Raw genomic sequence first — 12,045 nt, forward strand, 5'->3', positions numbered from 1 at the left:
GGTAAGCAGACACTCTGCCCATCCGGAGAGAAGACTCATCCCAAAACTAAACTAAGATACAATTAAAAACTACATCAGTACACTTTTACTTCTCATTGATAAAACTGACTGCACGAGTCAAGACAACCTACTCAAATTCAATACCACTTAATCTGCAAAAAGCTTTACTATTTTTAATAAGCAGGAACACAACAGCCCTAACATTTGGAGACAACACAGTGACATCTGAATGTCCTGTTTCGTTCACTAAGTACCTCAGACTGTGTCAAATAAACTACCGAAACATTTTAGTCCTGGACTGAACAGACTAAAGTAAAAAGTTTCAAGTTTTCAGTAAGACAAGAATTCCCATTTCTACTTCTTTGCTGAGTAAACACTTTAAAATAAAGAACTTAATGATTTTTAAAACAAAATTCATCCTCAGTTCAATATGCTTGTAACAGCGGAGAGCAGTATCTGAAGAAACCAGTTCTATCAGATAAATCTACAATACTAAATATATCAATTTCAGTTTTAATGCCTTACAAGACAAATACATCATGAAAAGCTATTTTGATCACAACATTGACGTGGAACTTTTAAAATACTACCATGAAGCTTCTAGCCCAAATTATGTTAACTAACTTTAAGTCAAGCTACGCTGCTGCTTGTTTGCTGTCTTCCCATCTTCCTCTCTCCCTCCCCTTCTACCAGTGACAAGCTCGCTAAAATGCCAGGAGAAAAACTGTACTTACTAGAGAGGGTGCACTTGTCATGAAGCAGCATAACCTCCTATTCCAGCAGACCCTTTAGCATCAGCCCAAAAGGCACATGTATTTCTCATGTTAAGTCTTTTTATTCAAGGATCTGCCACTACACCTGACAAACTTCTCTTGAAAGACAGTGGACAGCCAGCTACAATGCTGAAGGCCAAAAAAGCATTTTCCATCAACCAGCAACAGAGCTGAACTGTCAAGACACTGTAAAGCCCTCCATTCCACATCTGTGAAAAAAACTCGTAATACCATTTGCCCTCTGCACAATCAAGGGCAAAGAATAAGCACTTGTCAACACTGTAAAGGCAGGGAAAAACCAGCAACCTGGAAACAGTATGTACTCAGCAGGCCTCTTCTTCTCTCCTGTTGTACACATGTAAACTGCACTCAAACCAACTGAGAAATGGACTTCAATACAAATAGCACTTAAAATTAAGACTGGCATTAGAGTGACAAAAGCGTTTATGCTTGTAGTAGAGGAAGGAACAGTAGAGAGGAATCAGGAAACAAATGGTAACTTTCAACAGGTAATATAATTTGAACAAAGGAGGAAGGAAAAGAAAGTTACTCTCCTGGAACAAAGAGAAAATAAAACACCAAAATGTAAAACAATTTACTCTGTGGGTTGTTCTGGTTTTTTAAATTCTCTCCCATTTATAATGAACTAAGACTATAAAGACAGGTAAAAATCCTGCACTCATGGAGTAAGCATGAAAAACATTCCTCCAATTCAGTAATTCTAGCTTTTTCAGCTCTTGGCTTATTTTGACATGCTGGCATACCATTATCTTTACTGTACTTCAATGGAACAAGAAAAAGAAGAACAGCTCTAGGCTACTGATATTCTAACCCAGATCTTTCAAAATCTTTCAAAAGATTTTTACCTTTATGGCTTTTCAGGAACTAAGTGCAATAACATTAGAAGCATCAGATAGCACAGAGGTCTGAAAGTATCTTTTACCAAAGCACAAAATGCATTCATAACTACATTCCATTCATAACTACATTCCACGTTTCTTATAGACAGTAAGTTCTGAACTCATCTTTATGATGAGTTATGATTGAGTATAGGTCACATTGCATGAAGGTAAGATTTCACTTCACAGTTTTGGCAGGCTTAATGAAATCACTATAGCGATATGTCTGTGTCACAGTTTGACTCAGGATCTGTAATTAAACCACAACACTCTCGATCCCCTCCCCCTCCCACCCAAGCATGGGAGAGAGAGAGAGGGAGAGAGGGAGAGAGAGAGAGAGGGAGAGAGGGAGAGAGAGGAGGGAGGGAGAGAGAGGAGGGAGGGAGAGAGAGGAGGGAGGGAGAGAGAGGAGGGAGGGAGAGAGAGGAGGGAGGGAGAGAGGGAGAGAGGGAGAGAGGGAGAGAGGGAGAGAGGGAGAGAGGGAGAGAGGGAGAGAGGGAGAGAGGGAGAGAGGGAGAGAGGGAGAGAGGGAGAGAGGGAGAGAGGGAGAGAATAAGGAGAGAGGCCTTACAGGTTGAAAACTAAACTAGACAACTTTAATTAAATACTAGCGATATCTACAAGTATATGCAGGAATGTGCAAAACCCCTACCACCTGCCCCCACCCCCAGCACTCTCCTGAGCTGTGAGGAGAGAGAAGCAGAGCAGACAGGAGCTGAGAGGAGTTATGAGGGTCAGGAATGCATGAGCCTAGGGATCAATGGTGATGGATAGATGGAGTCCTCCCTGCACTCCAGCCACAAACAGAAGAGAAGAAGAAGAAAGAAGAGCTTGACTTCCATGATCCCTGAATTTATACCAAGCATCAAGTATTTTATGGGATAGTGGCCTGGTTTGAGCCAGGATTAAGCCAATTTTGCTTTTACTGATTTTTTTTTTCCTTCAGTAAGCTTTCTTTTAACTAGCAGCATGTGTTCCAGCAAGTGGACTGATAACACTGGAATATTTATGTTTCTGCCAAGATTCCAAGGTTGTGTCTTTGCCCTCCCAGCTCAGACACTATCGGGAGAAGGAAAGTCCTATCTATGACTCCTCCCGTAGGAGGCTGAGTTAGACAGACAGCAAAACTGGCCAGAGATATTCCATTCCATGTATCTACGTAAGCTCTGAGGAAGGTAGAGATCACAGAAGACAACTTCCTTCCTGCTTCTTCTGCCCTTCTCTTCCATCCATGTCCAGCGTCCAGAGAGGACTCCACCTATTCATCACCATCGATCCCTGGGCTTGTGCACCCCTGACCCTCATAACTCTCCCCTCAGCTCCTGTCTGCTCTGTTGCTCTCTCTGGCAGCACTTTGGGACTTTTCGGGACTGTTCACAGCTCAGGAGATGCTGTGGGAGTTGCTGGGGGTGGAGGGAGGTGAGAGGCTTTTGCACATTCCTGAACACATTTGTATATAATTATACATATTTTCTTTTATCCTTAACTGTTCAATTAAAGCTGTCTAGTCTAGTTTTCAATCCAGAAAAGTCTCTCTCCATAATTCTTCCCTAGCTGGGGAAGGATGGAGGGGATAGAGAGCATTGTTGTCTCTGGTTTAATTGCCAATCTTGAGTCAAACAGTGACACCTAGAATACTCTTTGGTCAGGTTTGCCATCTTTCTAGTCCACTTCTCCCTACAGGCTGGTTGTGGATGACCCTTCTGCTCCTTTAGTGTCTGGCCCAGCAGAGTACACAAGCAGAGCAAAGTGTTCTTGGCATTTCAGCAGTAACTAGCTGGAAAACTTGCTGTTAATTTCAGCAAGTGTGCTGCTTAGAAGAGAGGTCACAGAAAGAAAAAATCAGTAAAAAGAAAACTGGCTTCATCCTGGCTCAAATCAGGACAGCCTGGTATCTCCAAAACTTCCTCTAATTACTATGTGTGTTCATTTACAACAAGTACTACATTTTGAAGTCAGAGTGCAGAAGCCAGCATTCTCAAGTAACTGCCTAACTGGCCACAGATTATTTTTTTTTTAGTGGTTTGGGATTTTTTTTGGTGGGTTGTGTTTAGAGTATTTGAATCTTTTAAGAACTGGAACAATCATCTTTTTCCAACGCAATTCTATTGCAAGTGACTGAAAAGTGCTCCAACTTTCCAGTTCAAAAAGGTTCACAACATTCTCTACATGGTAACAGTGTTTCAAATAATTACACCCTTAATGCCCTCAGGTTCCCTTTATTTTCATTTCCTCATCATCATTAGATTTAGTATTCTGCATTCGGTTAGGAAGGGAGAAGGGAAGTTAAATGTCGAGCAATACGAAAACATGCATTATCTTCCACAAACACATGACACTTCTCAGAAAATATATCTGCAATTATCAAACCTTTTTTGTTTTGTTTTGCTGAGTCGGGTTTTTTTTGGGGGGTTGAGGGTTGTTTTCTTTTTTTATGTTTCACTGGCTATGTTGCAGCAAGGAAATATTTCCAAAATTTACCTGTTAAAACATTTTGTTCTATAATCTATTATTGTGTCACAGTTCAAGAAAACCTCATAGAACATATGAGAGACCATTTCACCATGAACATGACGATTCTATGACATACTACAAAATCTTTCCAATACACAGCACCAGATCAGAAAGCAGCAAGTTACAAAGAAAGCAGTGGCTAGCCATCTAGAAGCTAAAGCTTTTTATATCAATCTGCTATTTATTGTGTATCAAAAGGTAACCATCATAAAAAACATCACTGAATTTACAAAACTACCAGAGAATTGGTAATTAGCATTCAAAGAGATGTCCATTACCAACAAAACTCTTCAGTTGTACATTGACTGGTACAAAGTATTCAAAAACCCCAGGAAAAAAATATTCTCTGAAAAGGATCATAGACAGGATCTCACAGTACATGCAAGGAATAAGCAACTACATAAAGACTACCTTTGTTACGTATAATAATAATTGCATTCCAGATATACCTTAGGTCTACACCCATTAATTTTCAAAAGCTAAATAACTTCTGTAACTTTCTCATTGCTTCCTACAACCAATTTCAAACACTTGAGGGATGTGTGACATGTACAGTAGAAAGAGATGAAATGGCCTTTCATTGCAAGATGGTAACTACTGCAGCCTGCTATCAGTTATCTGTAGGTTTGAATTTGATTCCTTTCTGCAATTCACCAAGAATTCATTTTGGAGACAATAACAATAATTCACAATCATTAATAAAAATATAACAGTTGCTTAAATAAATCACATCTTCACTGACACTCCCTAACTCCATTATTTAGAACACAACTTACTAAAAAACCTCATGAAAACCATATCCTTAGAAGTTTGCCTGACAAGGACAGAAAGGACCCTGATCTTCACACAGCAAATCCTGGGCATCTGAAAGACTTTTTGTCTCAAGACAAACCATGTGAGTATCTCTTCATACATTATAAGAATTTGAAAAAGTAATTTTGAGGGGAAAAAAACTTAATTCCTTTGGAGTAAAGCTGGGAGCAGAGAAAGCTTAATATTTACTTTTTTTTTTTCATTTGCATTCTAAAACTGTCAATGTTTGCAGATGGCAATAATGGATGACTAACTTGAAAAAAGGTTACTTATCATGTGAAGCAGTAAGTGGCTAAGGAATCTAGCGGAGAAGCAGAAGCAGCTCATTTTTCCTTTGTCTTCACTCTTCTAGCAAATATATCTTACATTACTGTAAGCCTAATAATGGAGGCTACAAAAACGGAGTCTGAAATCTTTAAAACTTACGTTAATACTCTGTACTTCCACATTCTAAAGATAAAACAAACCTTCATGACACTTTCCAGTCATCTCCAGAATTTCAAATCAGTGTCAACTCATGCTTCTGAATGGAGGAAAAATGCTGTGACAGAGCAGTGGCTTTGGAAGTCTACCTCAAGTTCCACTAGGCAAGTCATTTGACCCATATGATAGAGCAACTGAGGGAGGAACTGAAACATGGGGACAGAAGGTAATTCCCAAAGAGAAGTAGCAAAAAAACTTCATTTGAAGACCATAATACATTTACATACTTGATCACAGAATGGCTTATAGAGAGAGATAGTCCTACACTTATTTGTGTTCCATTGCATTATTAATTTCAATTAAAAAAGAAAAAAAAGGCCAGAGTAAAATACCATTTTGTGCAAAAAAAAAACCACAAAAAATGCTTTATTTTGGTTTATGCTTTCTGTACCTATAGCACTTTGTCAAGATTCAAGCCATTTTTAGCCATAAAATACATAATCATGCAATCCCATGCGCTTTTATCATCTGGACATGATAACCTTAACAATTTGAGTAACTGTTACAGATGAGAGCAAACATATTCCTGATAAACAATTTTTGGTGGTAGCATCTAAGATAATGGCCAAGAAGTTGCACTAAAAGTCAGTGCAACTAGTATAATACTTTTAACACCTACATGTTTCAAACACATTAATAAAACGAAGCCTTCAAGTGCCAAGATTCACTTAATACCATGTAGATCAGTATGCGCAGACTGCTTCTGGTAATTTCTGTCCAGTCTTGAAAGAATCTGACATTCCAAAAGGTGACACAAAGAAAGTCAGCTCCACTTACTATCCAGAAGGCTCTTTATTTGGCCTGACACCATGTACGCTACCTCTGATAAAAATCTGGACTAGCTTTCTTGAGAAAAATGGTCAAAATAAGAAGTCTGAATGAAACATTTTAGGAATATAAACACAAGTATTTTCTGAAATTGTTACAAAATTACCAAATCTTGGGAGGAATTTCTACCCCATTCTAGCCAGTCAAGAAATAGAAGTCAAGGTTAGGAACACAACATTTAATAAATTGGTATGAAAATAGACTACTTACTTTGGTGTCACCAAGCATAACACTACTTTCAACAAGGATGAATGTTATTAAAAAGCACCTTTCAAGTAAACTGCTCCTGCTCAAGTAACAGTTAGATTGAAACTTTTTGTAAAATAAAATATTACCATAGTATTTCAAATAGGCTAGATTTCATATTTGACTGCAGGAACGGACATAGATTATAGCAATGAACTTCATAATTTTTAAGTACAGATTCAAGGTAAGGTAATGCCAATTTATCAAATCCAAAATACTCAGAAAAGAGGGCTGGGGAGGAAAATGCATATGTGGATTTTCCAGGGAAAAAAAATATAAACAAAACTAAACCCAGTTATTTTAACAATGGAACAGCATGGAATACAATAATCTGAAACACAGGAGTTGAGATAGCATCCCACTTCATTATTACCTTACCCTAAGACACAAGTTTGACTTCCCAACATCTCTGCGTTCAAATTACTTTGAGCAAAATTCATGTTGAATGAACAAAGAATACAACGATGTAAAAAAAAATTCTACTGGTTGCCACTGCTCGGTACTATAAATATATTTGTTATGATAAAATTAAACATTTTGTCTAGTAAGTTAAAATAAATTTGGCAATATTGTTCAACAAGGTATTCAACTGACCCATGGCTTTCACTATGCCAGTCTGCAGATTCATACTAACAATTCAGATGCAACAAAGAATGTCAGAGAAAATTATTCCTAGCAAAATAATAGGTAAGTTAATCAGCTGTATTGTACCTTTCATCTTGTTCTTGTGACAAGCTAGAAAAATCTGTACAGCACACCACAAGAATGTGTGTACAGCACATTCTTGCTCACACACAACAGACAGCAAATACCTTCTACCTTAAATCAAAACAAATTTATACTATTCACAAAGCCAAGATAGCCTCAGTTTTTAACTCAAAGGATCCATATTTCTGCCAAAACACAAGCCCTTTAAATGTATACAAATTTCTAAGTTACTCTCAGTCACAAAGTCAGAATACAAAATAGTTGTATTTTAATGTAAACATAAATATATATCTATACGGATAGTAATGTCTCCTCCTTGCCACATTGCATAGACAGAAAATGATGGTAGAGTTAGTTTAAACAAGTTCTTTTACTAGCAGCAAAACTACAAAAAATCCTAGTTTTTTTCACACTTGTGTATTTCTTCCTTACAATCTTACCCTGCACTGCAGTAATGCCAATGCACACACGCACACACCCTGCCAGATTTTCTCCAGTTTTCTGCCCTATCCCCTCAACTATTTCCCCCACTGGCTCCATCAAATTGTAACTGTGATTTGAAAAGGGGCTGTACTAGCTGTGAGCAAAGCCATCTTCTGGGACAAATAACAACTAACTTGAGTTCACTATACTTTGTCATTCCCCCTACTTTTGAATGATCTGTACTAGCCCCTATTTTTTAATAATACATGCTTTGTTTGACAAAAGTATACGTTCCTACATATAGTATGAAGTTCCTGGTATAAATTACTGTTTCTGATTAAGCGGGAGGGGAAACAAAAAACAACAAAACACAAATAAAAACTAAAGAAAGAAAAAAAAGGAAAACCAGTATAATTGATAAACTGACCACAGTTTTATTCTTTCCAACAATGCTGGCTCTGAAATATGATTGTGAGACTTCAGGTCTCTGCAGTAGCAAACTTCAGTCAAACTTTCAATAATAAATATGGCTTTCAATCTCACTAGTTCTCACCACCCTAAGTATTTAATTTTCATAGTCTGTTGATTTAAATATAGATGCTGAATACTGAATAAACATATTTTACTCAGAAAAATTAACTTGAGAAAATCCAACTTCGATAAGAGCAACAAGTTTTTTCCTAGGTTTTTAGAGCAAATTTAGAACAAATCACTGTTCATCATGTGTCTTCAGTCACCAACAAAACTGTGTTACGTATCACAACAGCAAAGACTGCTTTTAATGCAAAATAACGCTCTTCTCTCTTCCCTTTTAATGCATTTATGACTTCTACGTATTAGCTGAATTTACAGTCTAATAAAATAATCTCGCATTTCAAAGAGGTACTAGGACTACAAAACTTTAAGTTTACTTCAAGACAGAGCTTCAAAATAAGTCTTGTATATGCTAAAAGACATGGACAGCTTCCTCCTGGCTTTTCAACTGCTCCTATTAAACTGCCCTAGGCAGGTTTTCTCTACATTTCCGTCAAACATGACACTATACTAACCTAGCAAATTACAGCAGTTTCACAGAATCCCTTAGAATCATAAAACCACTTAGGTTGGAAAAGACCTTTAAGATCATCTAGTCCAACCATGTTTCTACCATTAAAACAACTTTATTAGCAATGAGAAAAGAACAGAATTTGACCTACTAAACTCTCAGAAATGCCAACTGTCTTAAATCCATTGTATCTCCAAACACCATTACCAATAAAAGCTTACATTTAGTAAGAGTTCCAAAACAATAAACTAAGAAAATGCTTATTATATAACATACAACATCTCATTACACTTCCCTGTAAATTGGTATAATCTCTTCAGACGGTAGCTGAAAAGTGAAATGCTATCAAGTCACATGCTTTTCAAAACATATCCAAATCCACTTGTAGCTCACAAATAGGTTGCAGCTTCAATAGAAATGCTTCTACTTCTTCTCTATGGTGATTCCTATAGAGTTCAGAAATTTAACCTGCAATTTTTTCAGTCCTGGGAGATCATGACCTGACAAAAGCTAAAAAGGCCACCTAGATTAAACAGTCATATGGGAAAAAGGAAATGGAGGCTATTAAAGCAAACGTAGAAAATTTCCTGGCAAGAAAGCTTACCTGTATTTCAAATATAAATCTTAGAGATTACCTCCTCTAAAGCACGTATGTAGTAAGAGTAGGTTTGCCAGCTGCAGCAACTCGAAGTTGTACTCTACATTCTCTTAACGCCTAAGTCTTTCAAAGCATGGTAATCAATTTCTGCCATTCTAGACATTAGTATGAGGCTAGCACAAACCACAAGTCGACTTAAGTAAAACACTTGCAAGTGCTCAGTCTTCATTTTCTATTATTACAGTAAACTAACAAGATCAAGCTGGCTGGATCAGCCCTCACAAAGAAATGGAACAAATTTTCTTCAAAAAAAGTGGTTTATGAAACACTATAAAATTATTTCTTTAGAAGCTTTCTGCTGCAGTAAACCTATGCATCTCTTTAGAAATCACCTGAACCTTTTCTAATGCATCCTACATGATTTCACAAAGTACCTTCAGTTCTGAACAGTTTGCGTAATACTCATAAACACATGATAAAATATCTACAGGTGCAACCTAATAAATATGAAACAGTAAAGTTACTGGAAGGGTACCAGGTTTCTGTATCTATTCACTTCTTTACCAACCAAATAATTTTATGAATTATAGAGCACCTTCACCAGACACATGATAAGTATCACAGTTCAGATTCTCATCTGACCTGCCACTAAAGAGCAAACACTAAATACACAAGTATCCTATCCAACAAAAAACAATTTTTAAAAAGCACACTACCTAGCAATAAAAAGACTTGTAACAATATATTTAGCATTTGACTAATTGTTCTTACTGTATAATTTACAGTGGAAGATACATATACGAGAACCTCCTTAAACATAAGGTTCATCTCAACTGTTGCTTTTTTTTCTTAATTCAAACTTTTCATCCACAAACTTACCTCTTCTCTGAAACTCTGGAAGACAATTATGTAGGATTATTTTGGAAAAAAAATCTTTCCAGAAGAACACTCCACAGCATATATGGATAATAAAACAGAATTTCTTGAACCGATTTCTCAGAGGAATGCATTTTGTACAGAAGGCAGGAAAGGGCTAAACTGATTTGACACAATGTGCATACAGCGATAGTTTTGTAACAATTTCTTAAAAAAACCAAACCCGAACAGCTGAAGTAACAAGAGAACATCCAAGTACTTCAGGACATGTTAGACTTTCTACACAGGACACTCTGAAATGATACCCGACGCCTTCAGACTAAAAGAGACCAACTTCAGAGAACAAACTGGACATCACCACAATTCCATAAAACTTAATGGTTGAAAAAAACAAACGGAATTTTGTAATATCAAATATATACACGTACGTACGTGTATGTATATACCCTTAGACTTTAATGCAACTCAAAACACAAGCATTCTGTATTTTCTACCGAGGAGTGCCACTTCATTCCAATTTCTCACACAGACTTAAAATCCCATCTGCCACTTTGATACACAGCACTGAAGCCACGTATCTGCACAGCTGAGGACAAACATGCAAGGGTCATGTCCTCTCTATTCTCTTGATTATTGGAAACGGGACCTACCATCTGCCACCACCTCCCTCAAAGAGACCACCTTCTCCCAAAGCCGCGGGGGTTTCGGAGTCCTGCAAGCCCAGCTCTGAGGGGGAGGACGCATTCAGGGACAACCCGGGACAGCTCCACCCGCAGCCCCGCCGGGACCCCCTCGCACACAGGGGGTAGGACAGGGTGCAGCGGGGGTGTCAGGGTTTCCTCTCCCTCAGAAGGCAAGAGCCGCCGCTTCCTGGGGCGCGGGGCAGCTGTCCAGACAGACAGACAGACAGACAAGGAGAGACGCTGGCCTGGCCCACACAGGACTCCCTGCTCCGGCAGTGCTGTCTGGGGGGGAGGAGAACCCTTGACAAAACCCAGACCCTCTCCCGTTAACACCCCCCCTCCCCGAGAACATCGCGTGTTTGCTGCGGCACGGAAAGTTCAAGCACAGGCCCCTCCACCCGCCCCCCCCCCAACCTCCAGAGGGGCAGCAGACCCGCTCCTCCGCGAACACCCACCCCCCTGGGGCGGAGAAGAACCTCGCCCCACATCCTCCCCCACGCACCCCCGTGCCGGAAGGGCCCCCCGCAGCAAACACCTGGGCCGCCCAAGGGGCTGGCAGGCCCGGCCCGGGCCCACGACCCCCGCCTGGCCCCACACGGCCCTCCCGGCAGGGCGGGGGGAAGGCCGGAGCCCCGGCCCCGCCGGCCGGGACCCCCCCGCCACCCCACGGCCCAGGACTGACCTGACGGGGGGGGCGGCGCCGTGTCCGTCGGCGGGGGAGGGGCGCGGTCGCCTCTCCGGGCTGGCGGGGGGTTCTGCTCCCACCAGCGCCCCCGAGCCTGCCCGGCCCGTCCTTCCCCGGGCGTCACCACGGACAGAAAGCGGAGGACACGAGCGAGGTAACGCGAGACAGACAGAGGGGAACACCAGCCCCTCCTCTCCTCCCCCGGCAAAAAAGAAAATAAATTGAAAAAAAACAACAAACAAACAACCCAACCCCCCAAAAAAAAAAACCAAACAGAAAGGGGGGAGGGGGGCGGGAAAGGGAATCAAATTTAAAGGCTCGGCCCGGAGTTTAAAACAAAGAGGCGGAAATAGCCGAGCGCGGCCCGACCGGAGCCGAGCGGGGGCGCCGGGCTCAGGGCGCATGCGCGCTGGGCGCTCTCCCGGCCGCGGCGCCGGCCGCCCCCTCCCCCGCCCAGCCCAGCCAGGCCCT

General features: G+C 40.3%; 1 protein-coding gene across 2 annotated transcripts in view; it reads right to left on the reverse strand.

Annotated features, from left to right (window-relative positions):
• Nucleotides 1–11,837, reverse strand: part of PCGF3 (polycomb group ring finger 3) — a 109,893-nt gene extending 98,056 nt beyond the window's left edge. The window contains exon 1 of one of the 2 annotated variants that reach the window (XM_051642770.1): nucleotides 11,572–11,837. The gene's annotated coding sequence lies outside the window, so the exon portion shown is untranslated. Of the gene's footprint in view, nucleotides 1–11,391; nucleotides 11,427–11,571 lie in introns of those variants that run through there. The other variant, XM_051642772.1, reaches the window with a different exon arrangement.
• Nucleotides 11,838–12,045: the final 208 nt, after the last annotated feature.

The sequence above is a fragment of the Apus apus genome, chromosome Z, assembly GCF_020740795.1.
Source record: "Apus apus isolate bApuApu2 chromosome Z, bApuApu2.pri.cur, whole genome shotgun sequence".
NCBI lineage: Eukaryota > Metazoa > Chordata > Aves > Apodiformes > Apodidae > Apus > Apus apus.